Source organism: Lolium rigidum, chromosome 6, assembly GCF_022539505.1.
Source record: "Lolium rigidum isolate FL_2022 chromosome 6, APGP_CSIRO_Lrig_0.1, whole genome shotgun sequence".
Taxonomy (NCBI): Eukaryota; Viridiplantae; Streptophyta; class Magnoliopsida; order Poales; family Poaceae; genus Lolium; species Lolium rigidum.
Genome location: NC_061513.1, coordinates 318,627,952 through 318,638,097, shown reverse-complemented (window position 1 = coordinate 318,638,097; position 10,146 = coordinate 318,627,952). Strand labels below are relative to the sequence as shown.

The 10,146-nt window shown below is 46.9% G+C and overlaps 1 pseudogene; it reads right to left on the bottom strand.

The window, feature by feature from the left end:
• Positions 1-5,124: 5,124 nt before the first annotated feature.
• LOC124664665 lies at positions 5,125-6,248 on the bottom strand (annotated as a pseudogene).
• Between the last annotated feature and the right edge of the window lie 3,898 nt (positions 6,249-10,146).

Genomic DNA, 10,146 nt, shown 5'->3' with positions numbered 1-10,146 from the left:
AAAATCAAAAAAATGTGCCAGATCCAGATTGGGATCCAGATTTCAAAATTTAGCAGTGGCACACCTACTTTTTGTCTAGTGGTGCACCTCTCACTTTTAGCAGTGGCGCACCGTGGAGCTAGTAGTGGCGCACTACGTGATGCGCCACTTCTAAGCCAGATAGCAATGGTGCACCACTTGTGCGCCACTGCTAACAGTTAGCAGTGGCGCACCCTGGTGCACCATTGATAGCCAAAAGTTGTCCGCCACTAATTAGTATTTTTATAGTAGGGTGTGCAAACTTACTAATTTCAGCAATCATGGTATGTATTTTACTAGAAAGGAAATATATATTATAGAACAAGTATATACACGCCTCTTTTCTAGTGATTGACTTTGGAGCTAATGAGTTATACCATGATTTTGCTTTTCCTCCTAAAGAGAAAGGATACAATTTCAAGAAGTAATAGCCTTGTTGGATTTTAGTTTTCCCAAATAGGGAACATAGATCATTAAGATTTGTTAAGTGTTCATAGGGTATTATTCTTCTTTACCATAGAACTTAGATTCTTCAACCCTTTTTATTATTTCAGAGTCAATAGTAAACTCATAATCTCCATCTTTAATGTATATTGCAGGTGCATAAGTTTTACTAGCCACATGGAATAACTCTCCTAAACAAGTGTACAGACTAGTATCAAATTTATCCAAATCATCTAAATCAAGGTTCATGATAGCTTCTGTAAAATCAATATCTTCTTCAGAAGGTGTTGATTTAGAGCTAGTTGCAATATCATTTTCATTATAAATTTCATCTTCATCATATTCAGATTCTATATCATCATTGGACAAAGACAAGATAGATCATGTGTCCCCTCTTTATCCTTGTCATCATCTAACAAAATTTTTTAAGTACTAGGAGACATCCTAGACAATGGTGAACTTGTTAGGACAATAGTTTTCTTTTTAGTAGCAATAGTAGTTGCAGCATTAGGTGAAAAGTGTGACCTAGAAGGCAAATCCGTACCTCTCCTTGTAGTGGAAGGTACAATAACCTTGTTTACAGAATCCTTATCCTTTCCCATGGTGAGAAACAAACAAGTGCATCAAGTAAATGATAACAAGTGCTCCTACCAATAAAACTAGGATCCCGGCAACGGGGCCATAAAATGTTTAGATGCCCACAAGTGTATGCGTCATCGTGGTGAACAAACAGATGCCATGGGTATGCTTAAGTTGGGACCAATGTGCCCAGGGGATCCGGAGGAGGGGAGATGGAAGAACACACACACACACGACACAAGGTTTATCCGGGTTCGGGGCCCTCGTGAGGAGGTAAAACCTCTACTCCTGCTGTCTGCGATGTATAGAGCGATATCTCGAGAAGCTAAAATGGTGCTCCTTGAGCTGTTTGGCGAGAGGTTGAAGATGAAGTGTTATCGCTGAGGGGGATACTGAGAAAAACTAGAGAACTATCGGATCGTCCCGTGCAAGGGAATCCTGCATCTCCTTATATATAGGGGGTGATACGTGCATTTTGCATCATCATTATTGTTACATATATGATTAGTTTTCATTGTTATTTGCCATCATACATCATTATCTATGCATTTTTAGTCGATTTTCGGGACTTTCCTACAAAGTCTCCTTCATTGGTATTTAATTCCTGGGAGGTAGAAACTCCTTTTTCGTATTTTATTTGTTTCAGAACTTTCTGGATCGCTAAAAATCGTGAAAAAAATACATCATCAGTATTTCACGCGGAGAAGGACTGTTGGCGAAAGAATCACGCGAGGGAAGCCACGAGGGTCGAACGGACCCAGGTGGCGGGCCCAAACATACATGGCGCGCCACCCGAGGTCGTTCGCACCTCGGGCATCGTTTCGGACCTCTTTTATACCAGAAGTTCTGTTTCGCCTAAAAACCTAAGTCATATTTTCCCGAGATTAATTGAGGCGGCGGCAGAGACGAAAGTGCTCTCCTACTCCGTGAGAGGGTAGGTCCTGCTGCACCGGTGCCTTCGGTAAAGGGAAAATCGATGCCATCGACATCCCCACTCCTCCTTGGCTTGGGAGGAGGCATCTCCATCAATATCTCCATCAACACCATTATCACCACCATCTCCATCTACGAGATCGACGTCATCCTTCTAATAGTTTGTGTTGAATTGAACCCCGAATATTGTTTTTTGTGCTATTGCATGTTTGTGATTGGTACTTTGTTATTATTTAGTGGGCAGATTATATATTCAAATTATGCTGTAATCAGTATGCCTCTAGTCCATATCATGTTTGACATTTGTGAGTAGTAGGGCATATGATGATCTGGCTATGATTCTATATGATGTTCAATGAGTATTTGCTCAAATTTTCTATCTTTTGTGTTGTTCTGTGATGGTTTTGTGCAAACGTATATTACTTTACGTATATGGGCTCATAGGGATGCACTTTAGTGTAATGTATTAGTGTTGAAAGAGTCAGAATGACAGAAACCGTCTTCCAATACTATGGGTTGCATTAAAGGGGTTTATGTCAAGGACCCCTGATCTTATGGTTATGATAGGACATTTATGTCTTAATGATTCCTATACTTACTCATGGCTCTAGAACCCATCATAAAAGGTGTATTTACACATATTTGAAAGTTAACCAGCCGAAGAACAGTCTAGGGCAAAAGCACAATAGGCGACGCCATAAACAAATTTTCAAAGAGGGCAGCGCTATACTTCCCTTTTCGAAAAAAGAGGCGGCGTGTATTTACACATATTTGAAAGTTAACCAGCCGAAGAACAGTCTAGGGCAAAAGCACAATAGGCGACGCCATAAACAAATTTTCAAAGAGGGCAGCGCTATACTTCCCTTTTCGAAAAAGAGGCGGCGCCATAGATCTGATCCTCCTCGATATGGAGGATCTCCATCCACGAATCATCTTTTTTGTATCCTAAGAGCATCTTCAGCCGCGTCTCCCAAACCGTCCCCCAAAGCGCGCCGGATCGAGCGTTTGGGGGACGTCGCTCCCCAGCCGCGTCCCCCAAACGTCGCCCCCAAATGAATATTGGTGCACGCAAATAAAGGTTTTCATTCAAATTTGATTATATATTACAAAGTTTGAATGAAAACGGCTACATTTCATCTAAACCTAGCCTACTGACTGCCCGGCGGTGCGTTCGACGGTCCCACCCCGTCGTCGCCTGCCCTCCGCTGCAACTCTTGCTGCGCGCGCCGCCTCTCCGTGCGTAGGGCGGTGGCCAGACGCCGCTGCTCCAGCAGCGCGTCATCGTCCGCCCTACCCTGCTGCGCCGCCTGGAGGGAGAGCTCGACGGCGCGACGAATCTGCGCCTCTTCGCGGGCACGGGCGGCGTCCTGGAGCTTCTTCTCCGACTCGAAGGACTCGACGAGCGCGCGTTGCTGATCGGCCGTCTCATCCGGGTGCGGCCCATCATCGTCAGACCACTCGAACTCGTCGTCGTCGTCGTCCTCCACCTCGGTCTCCTCCTCCTCCGCCTCAGCCTCCTCCTCCTCCTCCGCCTCGGCCTCCTCCTCCACATCCATTGGCGCCTCCATCATCGCCGCCGCCAACTCGTCTGCCCGCCTCCCGCAGATCGCCGCCAGCGCCGCCTCCCGCTGCTGACGCTTCTTCGCCGCCAGTTGTTGCTAGCACTTGATCGAGTCCCGCTGCCGGCGCTCGATCGCCTCCCGTCGTTCACGGTACAGCGCCTCTCGCTCCTCGCGCTGGCGCCGGTGCTCATCAACCCACCGTCGGCTCATCTCCTCCGTCCGGCGCCGCCACGCCTCTTCTGCAGTCGAGGCGTCGAACGCCGCAACGGTGTCCACCAGCGCCTCCTCGTGCCACGCTGCTGCCGCCGCGGTCTCGTCAGCTGCGGGTCCAGGGGCGTAGAACACCGCTATATCCGCCGCATGCGCCTCCTCACGCTGCTGGCGGGCCTGCTGCTCGAGTGCCTCCCGCTGCTGCCGACGATGTGCACGCCAATTCTCCATCTCTCACCGCCGCCGCTCTTCCCGAGCGGCGACATCGATGCCGAACTGCGATTCCGGTGGTGGAGGTGGTGCTGGAGGAGACGACGGTGGAGGGAACTGGCCATCGCCGGGGCGGCTCGTCATTGCGCATTGGTGGTGGAGGAGACGGTGGTGGAGCGACGAGGGTTGTGTTTGTGGCGGAGAAAGGGGTGACGGCGGCTGTGGTGGCTGCCATTGAGCCGGGAGGGCCTTTTATAGACGCCGACGTCGGGAAGAAAGCGCGGGAAGAGGCGAGAAGAGGCGGGGAAGAAAGCGCGGGAACGGGCGGTGGCGTGCGAACACCGGCGACGCGTGGAGGCTCGGCAGCACCGGCCGAGACGTCTCGCCTGCCCCTCCGTCGCCATTAAGGCAAAGATGTCGTCGTGTGTCACTGCGCGCGAATAACTTCCGCCGCGAGGTAGGCGATGGTTAGGTCCAAACTTGAATGAGTCGCTGATGCGTCGGGCCCGTGTCGCTTCGCCTCGCTTTTCGTTGTGTCCGGCATGCCCGGTGCGTCCCCTGTGGGACGGGGACGGGCTCGGGACGCCGGACACCGTGCTCGGCCGCGCCAGACAAAAATCGGCTTTGAGGACACGGCTGGAACGGTTTTTTTGTCCGGCGCATCTCAAATAGCTTTGGGGGATGCTGTGGGGACACTGGAGATGCTCTAATCGCTGAGAAAAACCGCTGCCTTCCGGACGTGCTAGCTAGTTGGTTACTTTTCGTTTTGATAATCTTGACGAGAAGATAATGAAAACGGCCACCTAATTCAGTTTTACACTTCATCGCTTTGCTGAAGCTTTTGTATTGTAAGTTCGTACCAGTTTTCTTTTTGGCAACCATTTTTGTCATCAATTAAGAGGCCTTACATATCCGTTTATTCAAGCAACCACTGAAATTTCAAATTAACCGTGTGACTCTGCATCAGAAGATCTCGAGCAATCTGCATGTACAGTCATACTACAGCACATACACAGTGTAAAACCCTGTGCCACGTAGATACAGTGAACTGCACCTCCTAGCTCACAGCACCACCAGCAGTTTCACACCTCAAATCTCTCACAATATGTGGCGATCCAAAAATGCCAGAAGTAACCATCATCTACATGGACAAGATGGAGCAATGTGATTACAGAATCCTATGTATCTTGCTCTGCAATCCTAATGGTGGACTACTGGTAATGCTGCTGTTGCCATACACCATGTCCGGAGAAGCGACCTTGGCCAGGGCCTGCCACAACGCCTCCTTCAGAGCCCTGAGTCCAGCACCGCTTGCACAGCCTTCCTCCTCCCTGCACAGCGTGAAGACATGCCGCACCCTACCTCCAAGTGAAGTCAGCTCGGCTCTCACCATCCTCAGCCCCAAACCGTGGAGCGTCCGGAGGAGCCCGGCGAGCAGGCCCGGTTGGTCATCGCAGCTCACCGAGGCCTTGATGTACATACCGCTGTTGGCACCGTCGGAGACGACGTAGCATTCGACAGAGACCTCGTCCGTGTCCAACGGGATCGGTGGCGTAAGCTGGGTGGCTTCACTTGCTCTCCTCTTCAGTTGCTTCACCTGGTCCACCACTCTGGCTAACAGGGTGGCCTTGTCCATCTGCAGTGCACAAGTGAAGAAACATATTGCTACAAGTCATAAACCGTAGGGTGGAGAGTCTGAAGAATTGCGAACACTTGTGTGCGTAAAGGTTATGGCTTTACTGCAAGTTTCAATGTTCTCCATATATTATGTCTGACACTGACAGAAAGGCAGATCAAGATTATCATTTCGAACTTCCTAACAAAAGCTAGTTTCTAGAACAAGGAAAAAAGGTGATCAGTTAGTCAGTTACACACACTAATAATCATTGTCCAACTGAGATTTTTTTTTTTTTGGTTGATGCTAGCTTGACAACACAGATGAAATGGCCAAGATACAACTGAAAAATGCTTCACAACTGAAGAGCACGAGCAAGCATGGCGACGCAAACCTGCTTGGTGTGAGGGATCATTCTCCTGAGCGCGGCCAGGTGAGCGTTGATCCTCTCGCGGCGCCGGCGCTCGGCCTCGCTGTGGATCTTCAGAGCCCTCGCCTCCCGTTGCGCTCCTCTCCGACCCCGTCGATGACGACAATGGCATTTCCGGCGGCGCAGAGGGAGGCGCCGCAGAGCCGGCCGGCCGTGGTAGCAGAACTGGGCCTCCGTGCGCCGTAGGATCACGCTCGTCGTACGGCCGCAGCCTTTTTTCTTCTTGCAGGCACGCGGATAGCATCATCTTACACTCTCTGGGCAAGGAAGAGTGTAATGATGAAACACAAGAAGAAGAGGAAGTGGGAGTGCGACGAAGAAGCAAGTAGATAGGCGACTTACAAATAATTAGTGCAACGGCGTCTTGTCACCACATTCTCTTCGTATAGGACGGATGGCAGATGATGTGTTTGTGTGTAACTGTGGGATGATCGATATGGTCAGCTTATGTGTGAACGAGGTGTTCTGCATCTGCCAACTACCCTACGTATGTTTTTTTATAATAGGCGTTTTATTACTTATAGAAAGCAATTATACTCGGCCTCTGCATAGCTAAGATATACACAACCATTTAAAAAGTCTTAAGAATCTGGAGTGCTAAAAAAGACGAATTACATATCAGACATTCACAAATATATAACGCCTATGGTGAAAGCGGAAGCTCAATCCGTAGATTATGCTGCCACCCATGTAGGGAAAAAGTATCCTTCGTCGTGTCCTCCAACCGTGTAAAGACCTCCGTAAATAGGTCGCGGTTCTCCACCTTCACGAATGGAGCATAGCGGTACATAGATAACATGTAAGAGAGAACAATTCTTATCATTAAAAACTTTGTCATTTCTACACAGCCATAGGGACCATATAATGACAAGTTCCCCCACCCTAATAAACGTTATAAATCTATGATCAATACCATGAAGCCAATTATCAAAGATATTAGCCACACTAGTCGTGGATACAGATCAGAAGCTACTTGGATGCATGATCATATAGAACTCGGCAAAACGACATTGGAAGAACAAGTATTTGATCCTTTCATTGTGTTGACAAAAAAAACACTGCATACTCCCATGACAATTGCGTTTACAAAGATTATCTTTGATTAGGATTACTCCTCGACGCAAATACCAGCCAAAAATCTTAATTTTGAGCGGTATTTTCATCTTCCAAATCTTCTTGTTTTTATCAACTGGTATTTCCGGTTGGATAATGGTATTGTACAATGAACTTACAGAGAATTTTCCATTGGATTGTAAGTTCCAACGAAATTCATCTTGCCCTTCAAACAGCTGGATAGATTCCAAACGTAGCAGTAAAGCATTTCATGCAAGAAGTCTCGGACGGATTAAATCTCGTCTAAACGTCACTATCGGAGGTGAGGTTGCCATTACTAATGCAATGGTATCACTTTTGCGACGAACAATGTTGTATATCGCCGGATATTGTTCAGAGAGAGGCATATTTCCTAGCCATGTATCCTCCCAGAACCGTATATGCGATCCTTAATAGTGAAAGTACCATATATGAAGAAAAAAATTCTTCGTTGCCATTAGGCCAGTTCAAAAATGCGAGTCTCCCGATTTTCAAAGGATCTAGGATAGCGCTTTGTGGTCGATGTACTTTCTTCTAAATATGGTCTACCATACGCCAACTTCGGTTAGCAGCGTGTAAAGCCACTTACCAAATAAGGACGAGTTCTTGACTTCAAAGTCGTGAACTCCTAGCCCACCCATATCTCTGGGTCGGCATATGACGGACCACTTGACCAGTCGATAGTTTTTTTTCACTATTTCCTTGATAAAAAAAAATCTCGATCTATAATAATCAAGCTTGTGTAATACACTTTTTGGCCAAATGAAGAAGGATATCATATACGAGTACCATATTGGTAAGTACTTGCATTAATGAGAATCGGTCTTCCTCCAAGGGATAGCATTTTACATTTCCAACTACCAAGTCTCTTGTGAAGTCTTATGTATGTCGTTTTCTCACACGTAGAATAATGTACGAGAAATTTTCTTTTATTGATTGGCATGGATTTGGCCAAGGGATGAGGTAGCATATGTGAAAAAACAAGGGTAGATCCCTTATAAATTTTGGAGACGTAGATCAGTCGACTATAAATTAAGAGAGATTCTTGGTCGACATGTGAGCAGCCAAGAACATGGGAAAAGTCAAGTCACTCAAAAATAATAAATAGAATGGAGGAAAAATAGCTTAGATTTTTGTAATTTTAAATTTATAATTATTTTAAAATTCAAAAACAATTCTAATATATATATACATAGAAACAAAAATTTATTTTTTCTACATTCTAGTTGTTATGCTTACGTGATCTACAAAATGTCAAGTTCAAAAATTATGTGGTGTGAGAGATACGAAAATGGGAAGTTGTTTAAGAGGAAATTAAGAGCTAGCACAGATCTTGATGCAGTATAGACAATATAGATAGAGGTGCGCTCCGAGCACCTGCTCTGAAAATCCTCTCTCCACACGGAAAGCAGATCATAGAATTCTTCCTCTATCTGGCTGCTCCACCGCCAAAACGCCATGCGAATCCTCGACTAGATAGTTATCCGTACAGTGTGTATGACCGGGAGAGACGGCAATCCAGATCGAGATACATATGGATAAATGTATAGGATTGATGCACTAGCTAAGTTTATTATAGAATCTATTTTTTTATTTTTAATACTGCCCCTGCGCCCACCACCTCCTCCCGCACCAACACGACCACAACCGGCTATGTACTGGTAATGGCCTTGGACGCCTCCGATCTTCGTCAACCTCGTTGACACTAACGACGAGGAGTAGGCTGCCATTGCGCGAACCCTAGATAGGGTTTTGTTTTAGATTTTTTTGGCACTATATAAATTACTTTTCTAATGAAAAATATTGCTAACAATTAGCCGTTTTGGTATCCGTGGCCCGACCCAACAGACACAAATGGACACTTTTTGTGTCCAAAATGTGTCAGGCAACTAACCCTAAGATCCATGTAGGCCACAATGCAGATCCCCATCCAACCACTTTGTTGTCATTCCTATCGGGTTAGTTTCGAAGAATGCGAGCTACCAAACGGTGGCCTAAGAGCATTACCACCGAGGCGCTCCATAGCGATCCTAATAACGATTTGGGGATCATGTGCTTTTTTTGAACGCGGTAGTGAAAATGTTCTATACATCACACACTCCAAATCAAAATGAGTCTACAACATAATAAATGACACAATGCATGACACCACATATAAGTTACTACTACTACTACTACTCACTATAAAGGTAGTAACCTAGACTAGTAACATGGCATATGTTAGTAGTCTAAGTTACTCCTCACTATGACCAGTCTAAGGTGTGACACCCAACTGTGAAGAACGAGGTGCGGGAAAACATCAGAACAAACGATGTTCGATACACAAACAGATAAAAGGTTGATCGAGCTCTACGTACACATGACCGGGCAGCGACGCCCATGGACGTACGTAACGTACTAACGTATCAGGGGCCGCGGCAGCCAGTCATGGCGCTGCACCCCTTGTTGTGCTTGTTCGCCTCCACCGGTCTGATCCCCCCTGGCGGCGCATTCTCATGGAGCACGCGCGCCGCCGTGGACTCCGGCTGCGCTCCCTCCGCCGCCGCCGCTGCAGCGCGGGCCTCCTGCAGGCCGGCCATCACGAGGCAGCCGGCCAGAAGCAGGGCCGCCAGGCTCAGACGCACGTGCGTCGCCTTCTTCTCCATTGCTCAACCAGAGAACGGTGGCTCGTTTCTTCTTCTTTTCTGTTTCAAGGTTCAGTCAGATGGGTCTGGGAGGCTTTTATATGGAGGCTCCATCGTCTAAAATACAAGTGGACGGGAGGGAACGACGCAGGATCACAACTATATTTGGGGTGCGTAAGCTTTTCTGCTCACCGTTTACACGGTTTCGTTTAGTTAGTCATTTGTCTTGCTTGCCAATTAAGTGGTTGTTGCTATACATTCAGTAAACTTTGCATTTCAGGCTACACTCTTGCAAAGTTCCAATTTTATCGAAAGCTCCAGTTCTTCATCTTTGTGCTATCAGCTGCAGGTACCTGAAGTGGTGTCCAGGAAAAACGGTAATCTTGTACCCAACCGCAGTTGCCTTTCTAGTTCAGATAGTGACTGTTT